At 38.9% G+C, this 14719-nt stretch overlaps 1 pseudogene; it reads right to left on the minus strand.

The window, feature by feature from the left end:
• Nucleotides 1-10403: 10403 nt before the first annotated feature.
• On the minus strand, nt 10404-12979 carry LOC111094937 (annotated as a pseudogene).
• Between the last annotated feature and the right edge of the window lie 1740 nt (nt 12980-14719).

A 14719-nucleotide genomic window follows, 5' to 3' on the forward strand; every position in this document is an offset into this window, starting at 1 on the left:
ATTTAAAAATTTTTTTTAATTTATTTTTTATTGGTGTTCAATTTACCTCCACACAGTTTTCCAGAGTGGCTGTACCAGTTCACATTCCCACCAACAGTGTAAGAAGGTTCCCTTTTCTCCGCATCCTCTCCAACATTTGTTGTTTCCTGCCTTGTTAATTTTCCCCATTCTCACTGGTGTGAGGTGGTATCTCATTGTGGTTTTGATTTGTATTTCCCTGATGGCAAGTGATGCAGAGCATTTTCTCATATGCATGTTGGCCATGTCTACATCTTCCTCTGTGAGATTTCTGTTCATGTCTTTTGCCCATTTCATGATTGGATTGTTTGTTTCTTTGGTGTTGAGTTTAAGAAGTTCTTTATAGATCTTGGAAACTAGCCCTTTATCTGATACGTCATTTGCAAATATCTTCTCCCATTCTGTAGGTTGTCTTTTAGTTTTGTTGACTGTATCCTTTGCTGTGCAAAAGCTTCTTATCTTGATGAAGTCCCATAGTTCATTTTTGCTTTTGTTTCTTTTGCCTTCGTGGATGTATCTTGCAAGAAGTTACTGTGGCCAAGTTCAAAAAGGGTGTTGCCTGTGTTCTCCTCTAGGATTTTGATGGAATCTTGTTTCATATTTAGATCTTTCATCCATTTTGTTTCTCTCTCCTTCTATTCTGAATAATAATTTGCGGGATCAAGTGTTCTTGGGTGCATATTTTTCCCATTTATCATGTCAAAATATCATGGCCAATCCTTTCCTGCCTGCCAGGTCTTTGTGGGCTGGTCTGTTGCCAGCCTTATGTTTCTTTTCTTTTCTTTTAAAGATTTTATTTATTTGAGAAAGAGAGAAAGAGCAGAAGCAGGGAGAGCAGCAGAGGGAGAAACAGACTCCCTCCTGAGCAGGGAGCCTGATTCGAGGCTCTATCCCAGGACCCCAGGATCATGACTTGAGCCAATGGCAGACGCTTAACCAACTGAGTCACCCATGCACCCCCAGCCTTATGCTTCTAGCCTTGTAGGTTAAGGACCTCTTGTCTCCGAGCTGCTTTCAGGATTTTCTCTTGATCTTTGATATTTGCAAACTTACTATAATGTGGCAAGTTGTTGACCTATTTTTATTGATTTTAAGGGGGATTCTCTGTGCCTCCTGGACTTGAATGTTTGTTTCCTTCCCCAGAGTAGGGAAGTTCTTAGCTATAATTTCTTCAAATAAATCTGCCCTTTTCTCCTATTCCTCATCTTCTGGGACCCCTATTATCCATATATTATTTCTCTTTATGGGATCACTGAGTTCTCTAAGTCTCCCTTTGTGATATAATAGTTTTCTTTCTGTCTTTCAACTTCCTTATTTTCTATCATTTTGTCTTCTATATCTCTGAATCTTCTGCTTTGTTCAGCCTCATTTCATGGGCTCCACTTGGGACTGCATCTCAGTAATAGCATTTTTAATTTTAGCCTGACTAGATTTTAGTTCTTTTATCACTATAGTAAGGGGTTCTCTAAGTATCTTTTATGCCTTTTTTCAAGCCCAGCTAGTATCTTTATAATTTTTATTTTAAGTTCTAGTTCAGATATCTTAATTATTTTCTTAATTCCCTGACAGTGAGAACTACCTTCTGTTCTTTCTTTTGGAGTGAATTTCTCCATCTTGTCATTTTGTGCAGAAAAGAAAGGAAGAAAGAAAAAGAAGAAAGTCAAAAATGACAACAACAAGAACTTCAGGAAGTGTTTCTGGTGTATGTTTTTTACAGTCTACTATTGGGTTTTGGCTGCTCTTTCCCACTGGTCTGTCCTTTCTAGAGCTCCTCTGTGTCTGTATGGGAGAGTGTTTGGACCTTTAATTAGTTGTACCTTGATTTGCTTGTCAAGGTAAGGCTGTAAAAGTAAAAAGAGAAGAAAAGAACAAAAAAGAACAAAAAAGCCTGATCCAAGACAAAACAAAAAGGAACAAAAATGCAAACAAACAAACAAGAACCTATAAGCCTGATTCCAAAGAATAAGAAAGAAAGAAGGAAGAAAGAAGAAGGAAAGAAGAGGAAAAAAGCCATAAGAAGCCTGATTCAAAAAATAAGAGAAGGAAACAAAGCAACAAATGAACAAAAAATTATAAGCCTGATATAAAAAAAAGCAAAAAAGAATAAAACAAAAAATAATATAAAAGATAACAAATAAATAGAAAAATTAAAAATTAAAAATTTTAAAAATTAAGAAAAGAAAGAAAGAAGCAAGCCTTGTCCTATTTCCATAATAAGTTGATGTTTTGGCACATTTTTTGATCAGTAGACTTGATACATATGGGAGCCTGTGTTAATCTTCTGAGGGAGAAGTCTGCTGGGCTCGCTCACAAGCTGACTTGCCCTTGTAAAGATGCTTCAGCCAGTTACAGGGGAGTGGGGTGTAGTGTAAGGAACTCCTCTGGATGTACTATTCCTCTCTGAAGTTGGATTTTGCTGGTAGGTGGGCTTGGGGGGATCTGGAGGGGGTGGCGGTGGAGGAAGAATATGGCTTCACCCTGCCCTCTTGTTCCCAGGGAAGGGAACGCTCTGCCACTGCTGTTCAGGAGGCCCTCTCAGGGTAGTGAACAATCTCTTGTGTCCTGGGCTTTCATCAGTTCTATGCTCTTAACCTGTCTCTTCCCAGGTGTTGGTATGCCTGATGCTATAGATCTCCAGTATTTTATCTCTAGTGTGTGCTGGGACTCAAAACCCAAGTTGGTTTTTTTTTTTTTAAGATTTTATTTATTCGTGAGAGACAGAGAGGCAGAGACACAGGCAGAGGGAGAAGCAGGCTCCCCACAAGGAGCCTGATGGGGGACTCAGTCCTCGGACCCTGGGATCCCACCCTGAGCCAAAGGCAGATGCTCAATCACTGAGCCACCCAGGCATCCCCAAAACCCAAGTTTTTTTTTTTTTTAGGTGTTTATAGCCCTTTTTTAAAATAATAAATTTATTTTTTATTGGTGTTCAATTTGCCAACATACAGAATAACACCCAATGCTCATCCTGTCAAGTGCCCCCCTCAGTGCCCGTCACCCATACACCCCCACCCCCCGCCCTCCTCCCCTTCCACCACCCCTAGTTCGTTTCTCAGAGTTAGGAGTCTTTATGTTCTGTCTCCCTTTCTGATATTTCCTACCCTTTTCTTCTCCCTTCCCCCTTTAAAGGGCCTGGTATTGTGTGAGTCCACTCCCCTCCCTCGAAGGAGAGTCTCGTGGAGTGCCTAGCACCATTCTGTCCCTGAAAAGCAGTCACACAGTACTTATGCGGAGGCTAGAGTTTATTTAATGCTCAGCAAAAAGCTAGAACCAGGTTAGCATCTGAGCATGACTCTGTCCTCTACTCTGTTCTGTCTGAGAAAAGCAGTCATACAGAGGCTTGAATCTATTGCAGCAGACAGGGAAACGCAGCGGCCAGGTTATTTGCAGTCTGCACGTGTCTCTTCTCTCTGTTCAGTTCTGCCACACACAAGCAGCTGCTCTGTGCACAGACAGAGGTTTAAGCCTCTTGTGGCTCACAGCAAAAAGTTTTAAAAGGTTTTCTGCCCTGTGTGCAAACCTCTGACCCTACCGTTGAGCACCGCTTACTGGCTCCCGGCTGACTTTTGTCCTTGCAGAGGAAAAATATGGTCTTCCAAATGCACTCCAGAAAAGGGAGAGATCTCTCCCAATGCGACCGAGGGGATCTCCTTGACGCAAGTTATTTTACAATCCCCATCTGATGCACTCTCTTCCACTTTCTTCCACTCCCTGACTTTTTTGCTAAAAAAACAACTCCCTCAGCTTCGTGGTCAGTCTTTTATTTCCTCCACATCATGGCTCCAAACCTTGCATCTGCTATGTTCTCTTGCTCCAATAGTGAAGATTTTTAATCCTCAGATTGTATTCCTAGTTGTCCAAAATGGTTGGATATTGATCTAGTTGTGTTTGAAGGAGGCAAGCTCAGGGTCCCCACCATCTTAATTCCAGCCTCATTTAAAATTTTTAAATTTATTTTATTTTTTAAAAAAGATTGATTTACATTTCCTTACTGACTAGTGAGTTGAACATATTTTCATGTGCTTATTTGTCATTCATATATGTTCTTTGGCAAAGTGTTCAAATTTCTTACACATTTTTTTGGTTCAGTTTTTCTTCCACATTTTGTATTGGGTTCTTTTATTGTTGAGTTTTGATCATTCTATATATTTACATTAGATACAAGTTCTTTTTTTTTTTTTTAAAGATTTTATTTATTTATTCATGAGAGACATAGAGAGAAAGAGAGAGGCAGAGACGCAGGCAGAGGGAGAAGCAGGCTCCATGCAGGGAGCCTGACGTGGGACTCGATCCCAGATCTCCAGGATCATGCTCTGGGCTGAAGGCAGGCACTAAACCGCTGAGCCACCCAGGCTGCCCTAGATACAAGTTCTTTGTCAGGTATATGCTTTGTAACATTTTGACCCAGTTTGTGGTTTGCCTTTTCATTCTATAAAAGTGTCTTTATTTTCCATTCCCCAAACCTCTTTTAATAGATTTTTTAAAAATTTTTAATAATTGTGGTAAAATACATATAGCATAAAATTTACCATCTTAACCAGTTTTTCCCAAGGAAAAAAGTTTGCTGCATTTCAAAGTAGTAACTTCTTATGTTAGAGCACTGGCCAAAATTCAATACTGATACAAATATAAAGTTTTCAAGAGGTCAAGATATGTATGTCAGGCAATTTTTCTGAATTTCTTTTAAAGGCAGAATTGTTAAGCCATATGAAATAATTAGAAATAATGTATATTAATAACATATCTAAAGCCACAGTTCAAATTTAAGCTGAAAAGCCAAACCATGTAAAACATCTCAGCTAATATTTAGAACATTATACATATTTTCAATAACTTAAGTGAATGTCTATTGCACTTCTCATCTCCCAATCCCCCCAGGAAATATAACTTTTCTTTTTTACTAGATTTAATAAATCCAAATATTTACTCAGGAGATTCTGGCATTAACTGTAGCTGAGTTTAACAGAAATATGTAAAACCACAAAGATTTATCAAGTATTCACAAATGATTGCTTACAGCTATTATTTTTTTAACTTAAATTCAATTAATACGTAACATAATTATTGGTTCAAAGGTAGACGTCGGTGATTCTTCAGTCTTATATAATGCTCAGTGCTCATTATATCATGTGTCCTCCTTAATGTAAATGTCTTTCTTGGTTACATACAAATCTTAAGATTATTTGTTCCAACTCTGTGAAGAATGTCCATGGTATTTTGACAGGGATTGCATTGAATGTGTATATTGCTCTATGTGTAGCATAGACATTTTCATAATATTTATTCTTCCAACCCATGAGCATGGAATGTTTTTCCATTTCTTTGTGTCTTCCTCAATTTCTTTCATGAGTGTTCTATAGTTTTCTGAATACAGACTCTTTGCCTCTTTGGATAGGTTTATTCTCAGGTATTTTATGGTTTTGAGTGCAATTGTAAACGGGATTGACTCCTTAGTTTCTCTTTCTTCTGCCTCATTGTTCATGTATAGAAATGCAACTGACTTCTGTGCATTGATTTTATATCCTTCCAAGTTGCTGAATTCCTGTATGAGTTCTAGTAATTTTGGGGTGGAGTCTTTTGGGTTTTCCACATAGAGTATCATATAGAGTATCATATCATCTGCAACCATATTTCTATCTGTTGTGTGATTGCTGAGGCTAGGACTTCTTTTTTTTAAGATTTTATTTATTTATTCATGAGAGACAGGGAGAGAGGGAGAGAGAGAAAGAGAGAGAGAGAGAGAGAGAGAGAGAGAGAGAGAGAGGCAAAGACATAGGCAGAGGGAGAAGCAGGCTCTATGCAGGGTTCCTGATGTGGGACTCGATCCTGGGACTCCAGGATCATGCCCTGGGCCGAAGGCAGGTGCTAAACCGCTGAGCCACCCAGGGATCCCTGGGACTTCTAGTACTACGTTGAACAGATGTGTCACCACTGTGATAGTGGACATCCTTGTTGTGTTCCTGACCTTAGGGGAAAAGCTGTCAGAATGATATTCTCTGTGGGTTTTTCATAGATGATGTTTATGATATTGAGGTGTGTTCCCTCTATCCCTACACTGTGAAGTTTTAATCAAGAAAGAATGCTGTGGGGATCCCTGGGTGGCTCAGTGGTTTAGCACCTGCCTTTAGCCCAGGGTGTGATCCTGGAGTCCCAGGATTGAGTCCCACATTAGGCTCCCTGCATGGAGCCTGCTTTTTCCTCTGCCTGTGTCTCTGCTTCTGTGTGTGTGTGTCTCTCAGGAATAAATAAATAACATCTTAAAAAAAAGAAAGAATGCTGTTTTGTCAAATGCTTTTTCGTATCAATTAAGAGAATTGTATGGTTCTTGTCCTTTCTTTTATTCATATAGTGTATTTTATTGATTGATTTACAGATGTTGAACACCCCCCCCCCCTTGCAGTCCAGGAATAAATCCCACTTGGTGGTGGTAAATAATCCTTTTTTTTTTGTTGGTGTTCAATTTACCCACATACAGAATAACCCCCAGTGCCCGTCACCCAATCACTCCCACCCCCTGCCCTCTTCCCCTTCTACCACCCCTAGTTCGTTTCCCAGAGTTAGCAGTCTTTACGTTATGTCTCCCTTTCTGATATTTCCCACACATTTCTTCTCCCTTCCCTTATATTCCCTTTCACTATTATTTATATTCCCCACATGAATGAGAACATATAATGTTTGTCCTTCTCCGACTGACTTACTTCACTCAGCAATAATCCTTTTAATATACTGTTGGATCCTATTGGCTAATGTCTTGGTGAGAATTTTCATATCCATGTTCATCAGGGATATCGGCGTGAAATTTTTCTTTTTGGTGAAATCTTTGTCTGGTTTTGAGGTCAAGGTAACAGTGGCCTCATAGAAAGAGTTTGGAAGTTTTCCTTCCATTTCTATTTTTTTTAAAGATTTTATTCATTTATTCATGAGAGACAGAGAGAGAGAGAGGGAGGGAGGGAGAGAGAGAGAGAGAGAGAGAGGCAGAGACACAGGCACAGGGAGAAGCAGGCTTCATGCAGGGAGCCTGATACAGGACTTGATCCCGGGACTCCAGGGTCATGCCCTGGGCAGAAGGCAGGCGCCAAACCACTGAGCCACCCAGGGATTCCCTCCATTTCTATTTTTTGAAACAGATTCAGAAGAATAGGTATTAATTCATCTTTAATGTTTGTAGAGTTTCACTGGAAAGCCATTTGACCCTGAAGTCCTGTTTATTGGGAGGTTTTTTTATATTGCTTCAATTTCCTTGCTTGTAATGGGTCTCTCCAGGTTTTCTATTTCTTCCTGTTTCAGTTTTGGTAGTTATGTCTCTAAGAATGCATCCATTTCTTCCAGATTGCCTAATATGTTGGCATGTAGTTGTTCATAATATGTTCTTATAATTGTATTTCTTCGATGTTGATTGTGATCTCTCCTCTTTCATTTACGATTTTATTTACGTCCTTTCTCTTTTCTTTTTTTTTTTTTTTTTTTCTCTTTTCTTTTTGATAAGTCTGGCCAGGAGTTTATCAATCTCAACAATTCCTTCAAAAAACCAGCTCCTGGTTTTGTTGATCTGTTCCACTGTTCTTTTGGTTTCTATTTCACTGATTTCTGCTCTAATCATTATTATTTCTCTTCTCCTGGTGAGTTTAGGCTTTATTTGCTGTTCTCTCTCCAGCTCCTTTAGGTGTAAGGTTAGGTTGTATATTTGAGACCTTTCTTGTTTTTTGAGAAAGGCTTGTATTGCTATATACCTCTCTCTTAGGACTGCCTTTGCTTCATCTCAAAGGTTTTGAACAGTTGTATTTTCATTTTCATTTGTTTCCATGAATTTTTAAAATTCTTTAATTTCCTGATTGACCCATTCATTCTTTAGTAGGCTGCTCTTTAGCCTCCATGTATTGAGTTCTTTCCAAATTTCCTCTTGTGATTGAGTTCCAGTTTCAAAGCATTGTGGTTTGAAAATATGCAGGGAATGATCCCAATCTTTTGCTACCGGTTGAGACCTGATTTGTGACCCAGTATGTGATCTATTCTGGAGACTGTTCCTTGTGCAGTTGAGAAGAATGTGTATTCTGTTGCTTTAGGATGGAATGTTCTGAATATATCTGTGAAATCCATCTAGTCCAGTGTGACATTCAAAGCCTTTGTTTCCTTGTTGATCTTCTGCTTAGTTGAATTGTCCATTGCTGTGAGTCAGGCTTCCCCTACTATGATTGTATTATTATCAATATGTTTCTTTAATTTTGTTATTAATTGGCTTATATTAATAGCTGCTCCCATGTTAGAGGCATAAATATTTACAATTGTTAGATCTTCTTGTTGGATAAACCCTTTAATTATTATATAATGTCATTATTCATCTCTTATTATGCCGGTTCTTTCTGGCCTGCCAGGTATCTGTGGATAGATCTGCTGCCAGTCTAATGTTTCTATGCTTGTAGTTTATAGACCTCTTGTCCTCGGCAGCCTTCAGGATTTTCTTTGTTTCTGGGATTTGAAAGTTTCACTATTATATGTCAGGGTGTTGAGCTATTTTTATGGATTTTGAGGGGTTTCTCTGACTCCTGGACTTGGATGCCTGTTTCCTTCCTCAGATTAGAAACTTTCTCCATTATAATTTCCTCCAATATACTTTCTGCCCCTCTCATTCCTTTTCTTCTGGGCTCCACTTATTCTAATATTGTTTTGCTTTATGGTATCACTTATCTTGCGAATTTTGCCCTTGTGATCCAATAGTTGTTTATCTCTTTTTCAGCTTCTTTATTTTCCATCATTTTGTCTTCTATATTACTAATTATCTCTCTTGCCTCATTTATCCTAGCACTTAGAGCCTCCATTTTGTATTGCATGTCATTAATAGCCTTTTTGATTTCGACCTGATTAGATGTTAGTTCTTTTATTTCTCCAGAAAGGGACTCTATAGTTTCTTCTATGCTTTTTTCAAGCCTGGCTAATACCTTTATAATCATTATTCTGAACTCTAGTTCCAACACCTTACTTATGTTCCTGATTTGGTCCCTGGCAGTCAGTACTGCCTCTTGTTCTCTTTTTTGAGGTGAGTTTTTCCATCTTGTTATTCTGTCCAGAGAATAGATGAATGAGAAAAGAAAATACTAAAATGGCAACAACAACTCTAAAGAAATATACACTAAACAAATCAGAAGAGACCTGAAACTGAAAAAAAAAGAAAGACAATACAATCAGACAGGTGAACAGAATAGAGCAATACACTGGATCCTGTGTATATTTTGGTCCATCTGTTAGAAAACTAGATCCCAAAATTGTAAGAAAAGGAAAACGTATATTTGTATAAAAAATTAAATACATTGAAAGAATAGAATATAACTGTAAAAATGAAAATTAAAGACAAAATATAAGGAATATAAATGGACAGGTGAACAGAGCAATACACTATATCCTGAGTGTATTTTGGTAGGTTTGTTAGAAGAGACTACATCTCAAAATTATAAAGAAAGAAAAACATACATGTATACAAAAATAAAATTAAATACATTGAAAAGATAGAATGTAAGGATGAAAATTTTAGACTAATAAAACAGAAAAAAGCAAAAAAGGAAGGAAAAAAGCGAATATGATCAGATACGTGAAGAGAACAGAGCTATACTAGATTTTGGGTGTATTTTGGTCTGTTAGAAGAAACTACATCACAAAACTATAAAGAAAGAAAAACATATATATATAATTATATACAATGAATGGATAGAATGTAACTGTAAAAATGAAAATTAAAAAAGATAAAAAAATATTGATAAAATAGGAAATTTGTTGAAAAAGGAAGGAGAAAAAAATAAAATTGAAAGACTAAAGAATTATGGGGAAAAGAATCCATGAATTCTATATGCTATATTCCCCTAGCACAGGAGTTTTACAGTTTCAATGATCGGTAAACTTGTTCTTGGCTGGATGTTCTTGCTGATCTTCTGGGGGAGGGGCCTATTTTGTTGATTCTCAAGTGTCTTTGCCCTGGGGGGAATTGCACTGCCCAGGCCAGGGGGCCAGGCTAACTAATCTCCTAATTGCTCTATGTGGCTTTTATTCCCTGAAGGCTTTCTGCACAGCTTTAGAGGATGAGAGTGAAAATGGTGGTCTCCCAGTCTCAGCCCTGGAGCTGAAAGCTACAGCCCCATTCCTCTGTATGCCTTCAGGATAAAGCAGTCAGTCACTCCTGTCTCCTAGTCTCCATCTGCACTCAGTGCTCACCCAGCCTGTGACTGAGCATTTCTATCTCAGGCATGTGACCCCGTTTAGAGTCTCCAAACCCTTCAGACTCATACAGAGTGCTCTGCGCTGCTCCTCCTGGGGGAGGAAGGGGTTCTTGCAGGTTTTGCTATTTGTTGGGCCCCTGCTCAGAGAGCAGTCCTGCTGACTATGGCAGGGTTCGAGTTTTATGGCAACCCTGAGCTGAGAGCCCACTCCAGGGTGGGCTGATTGCAGCTGGTTTCCCCACTCTGATACCTGGGAACTCTGTTGCACTCAGGTACCCCTGGTTTTCCTGTGACCCTGAGGATCCGGAGAACACATCACTTACAGCTATTCTTTCAAAGCCCTTGATGGAAAAGGCTGTTGTCCACTTTCTAACAGCACCTAAGGCTTGCTTGCATAATGAAATTCAACAAAACAGTATTCTGACCAATGATAAACAACTTACAGGAAATTCTCTTGCCTATTCAATGTTTCATTATAAGGCTACTACATTTGACCAATATTAAAAAAATTTAAAACTCCATTATGCTGACATTTCCAGAAATATTATCAAGTCATCCTTATGATGACACTTATTAATAAAGCAAAAGAAAATGGTACATTCTGGTTTTCACTTTTTAGAGATTTAATTAAATAATTTGATATCTTACCATTTGAAAACTACAACTACATTTTCTTTATCAGTACTGGATGACACTGAGGTGGAAGCAGCTTTCACATCCTTGACTTCCTTTTAAAGGAAAGCATCATGGAATTTTTAGCAGTAAACATTATATATAGTTCCTATTTAAACCTCATCTTCAAGAAAATGTGAGAAAGAATGTAAGGTAAAAGTCCTTCTTGTTCAAGGTAAGAAAACTCCAGTCTCAAATATTTTACTCCAACAATTGGGGTTATACCAGCTGTTCCATCATTGAATAGTAATGATGTACCCTCAACTGCCATCATTACTAAATTTTACATAGATGTTTTATATCTGAATATATGCATGTAAAACATTTGCACAGATAAATTAGTGTTAAGAATTGAAAACTCACATCTTGAAATATCCTTTCTTCTGAAATCCATCTAATTGTTTTCAATACTTGAAAGCTAAATATCCTGGCTACCCATTAAAAACATGTTATATCAGAATATACATGTTTTGAAGAACTTTAGAACTGATCATCTCGGGATTCCTGGGTGGCTCATCATGTTTAGCACCTGCCTTCAGCCCAAGGCATGATCCTGGAGTCCTGGAATCGAGTCCCACATTGGGCTCCAAACATGGAGCCTGTTTCTCCCTCTGCCTGTGTCTCTACCTCTTTCTCTCTGTGTGTCTTTCATGAATAAATAAATAAAAATCTTTAAAAAAAAGAACTCATAAAAGCAAACATAAACTTAAGAGTGCTTTTGTTGTTGCTTAATCCTCTAAATTTAAAAGGAGACCAATGAATACTACAATCAGATATTTACTACATAGTGTTGATTTCTACTAGCAATCAACTGAACAAGGATAGTTTTTCTCAGCTCATTGTCTATTAGAAGTTGAAACATTTTCAGTTAAAACCTTCATTTTTGGGCAGCCCAGGTGGCTCAGCAGTTTAGCGCCGCCTTCAGCCCAGGGCGTGATCCTGGAGACTCGGGATCGAGTCCCATGTTGGGCTCCCTGCATGGAGCCTGCTTCTCCCTCTGCCTGTGTCTCTCATGAAAAAATAAATAAATTTAAAAAATAAATAAAACCTTCATTTTCTCTATAGACGTTAGCATGTGTGGCCCAAACAAAACTGTTTCTAAGGTGGCCTCTGAATCAGATTTTGCAATTCCTTTTTCAAGTTCACCTTGGCTATCCCTTTGATGCTGATAAGCAAGTTTCTTTCTCAGAGTCTCTGCTGTGAGGGCAGCAGTGTCAGTTAACATCCGCCAGTTTGGGCTTTATATCTTGTTTTGACCTTTTCTATTGACCTAAGTTTTACACTGTTCATATATTTAAGGATCTCTAGCATACTTGGCATATCAGGTTTCTTTGGACTGTTCTTTTTTTAAAATTTTATTTATTTGACACACAGAGAGAGAGCACAAGCAAGGAAGTGGTAGGCAGAGGGAGAGGGAGAAGCAGACTCCCTGCTGAGCAGGGAGCCAAAGATGGGGCTTGATACCAGGACTCTGGGATCCTGACCTGAGCCAAAGACAGATGCTTAACTGATACATTTTGGTGGAGCCCTATGGAAGAAGGGGCAGGGGAAGTGGCAGAGGGGAAGGCGGTGGGACAGAGAGTGATATGGTAACAGATATGGTAGAATCTAAATCACCTGAAATGAGCTTCTGCCGTTTGTGCAGGGTCACAATTTTGGCATTCTGAGCTGAGAGCTGTAGGCTCATTTTGTAGTTGAGGCTCTTCTGGAGACAGGTTTAGTGAGGAAAATTGCCTGCTTGGGGGCTTGGGGGCTTCTCAAAGAAAGAAAGGTCATCCCGAAGGGGTTGCCTTGACCTGACCTCTGTCCTTTGTCTTGTTGAATACACTCCTTCTTTGGCTACCCATCCAACATTAGCCAAAGACATCACCACATCCTATTCTGGATGGCTGGGGCTCCATTCTGCTGTAGGGCTGGTAAGCTGAAACCACTATCTTGGACACTGGATCAGAGACATATTAGTACCAATTTTCCTTACAATATTTTGAGATGAACCATATAGCTTCCCAGACCAAATAACAATTGCATGCTTACTCCACCTGTTGAAAAAACATCCTAATTAGGCACTTAATCCAGCCAAGCATTTAGATGGCAAATTATCTCCAAATTTGCATTTCTAGTACTTCAGCCATACATTGTAGCACATGGGCCATTAAGCACACTCAGCTGTGTGGCGCACAGGTGTCTTCTTCAGCTTTTCAGGCTTTCAGCTTAGCTGCTCTTGGGTGTTACTTGATGGTAACCATTCTTTTTTAAAAAATATTTTATTTATTTATTTATTTGAGAGAGGGAGATAGAGATAGAGCATGAGTGGGGAGGAGTTGGAGAAGCAAGCTCTCCTCTGACCAGGAATCTCGATGTGTGGCTTGATCCCAAGACCTTGGAATCATGACCTGAGCGGAAGGCAGATGCTTAACCTACTGAGCCACCCAGGCGCCCCCCATGGTAACCATTTTTTTAAAAAAAATTGTTTTAAATTTATTTTTAGAGAGAGAGAAAGAGAGAGAGAGAGAGGAGTGAGAGGGGCAGAAGGAGAGGGAGAGAGAGAATCCCAAGTAGACTCTGCATAAGCATGGAGCCTGTTGTGGAGCTCGATCTCACCACCCTGAGATCATGACATTAGCTGAAATCAAGAGTCAGGCACTTAATTGATCTACCCAGGTGTTCCCCATGGTAACCATTTTTCTAAAAAGGTTTTAATTATTGAGAGAGTGAGAGAAAGGAGAAGAGGTAGAGAGAGAGGGAGAGAAAGAATCCCAAGTAAACTCTTAGGCTGAATATGGAGCCTGATGTGCGGCTTGATCTTGCCACCCTGAGATCATGACCTGAGTTGAAATCAAGAGTCAGATGCTTAACTGACTGAGCCACGCAGGTGCCCCTCCATCATAACCATTTTTTAAAAATTTTTTAACTTTTATTTATTTATGATAGGCACACAGTGAGAGAGAGAGAGAGGCAGAGACACAGGCAGAGGGAGAAGCAGGCTCCATGCACCGGGAGCCTGACGTGGGATTCGATCCCGGATATCCAGGACCGCGCCCTGGGCCAAAGGCAGGCGCCAAACCGCTGCGCCACCCAGGGATCCCCCATAACCATTTTTAAGTGTAGAATTCAGTGGCATTAAATACATTCACATTGTTGTGTGACCATCACCACAATCCATCTTCAGAACTCATCTCATCTTGCATAACTGAAACTATACCCTCTAAAACACCAATTCCTTTCTTCCTCTAGCTTCTGGCAACTACCATTCTAATGAATTTGACTACTTTTGGTATCTCCTATAAGTGGAATCATACAGTATTTGTCCTTTTGTCATTGGTTTATTTTACTTAACATCATGTCTTTAAGGCTTATTCATATTGTAGCTTATGTCGGAATTTCCTTCCTTTTAATGGTTGAATAAGATTCCATTATATTACACACCATATTTTGTTTATCCATTCATCTGTTGATGAACACTTGGATTGCTTCCATCTTTTAGCTATTGTGAATAATGCTGCTTTGTGCACAAATGTACAAATACCTCTGAGTCCCTACTTTCATTTTTTTGGATATATTTTCAAATTAGTATTTTCATTTTCTTTGGGTAAATATCCAGTAATAGAAGTACTAGATCATATGGTAATTCTATTTTAAAGTTTTTTGGGGAAATGCCATATTGTTTTCTGTAGCAGCTGCACCATTTTACATTCCTACCAATAGTGCATTAGGGTTCCAGGTTCTTCACATCCTTGCCGACACTTGTTATTTTCTTTCTTTTTCACAAGAGGTTTATTCTTTTCTCTTTTGTTCAAAATAACAAACTATATATCATATCCTCC

This window comes from Canis lupus, chromosome X (genome assembly GCF_011100685.1).
Source record: "Canis lupus familiaris isolate Mischka breed German Shepherd chromosome X, alternate assembly UU_Cfam_GSD_1.0, whole genome shotgun sequence".
In the NCBI taxonomy this organism is placed as follows: Eukaryota; Metazoa; Chordata; class Mammalia; order Carnivora; family Canidae; genus Canis; species Canis lupus.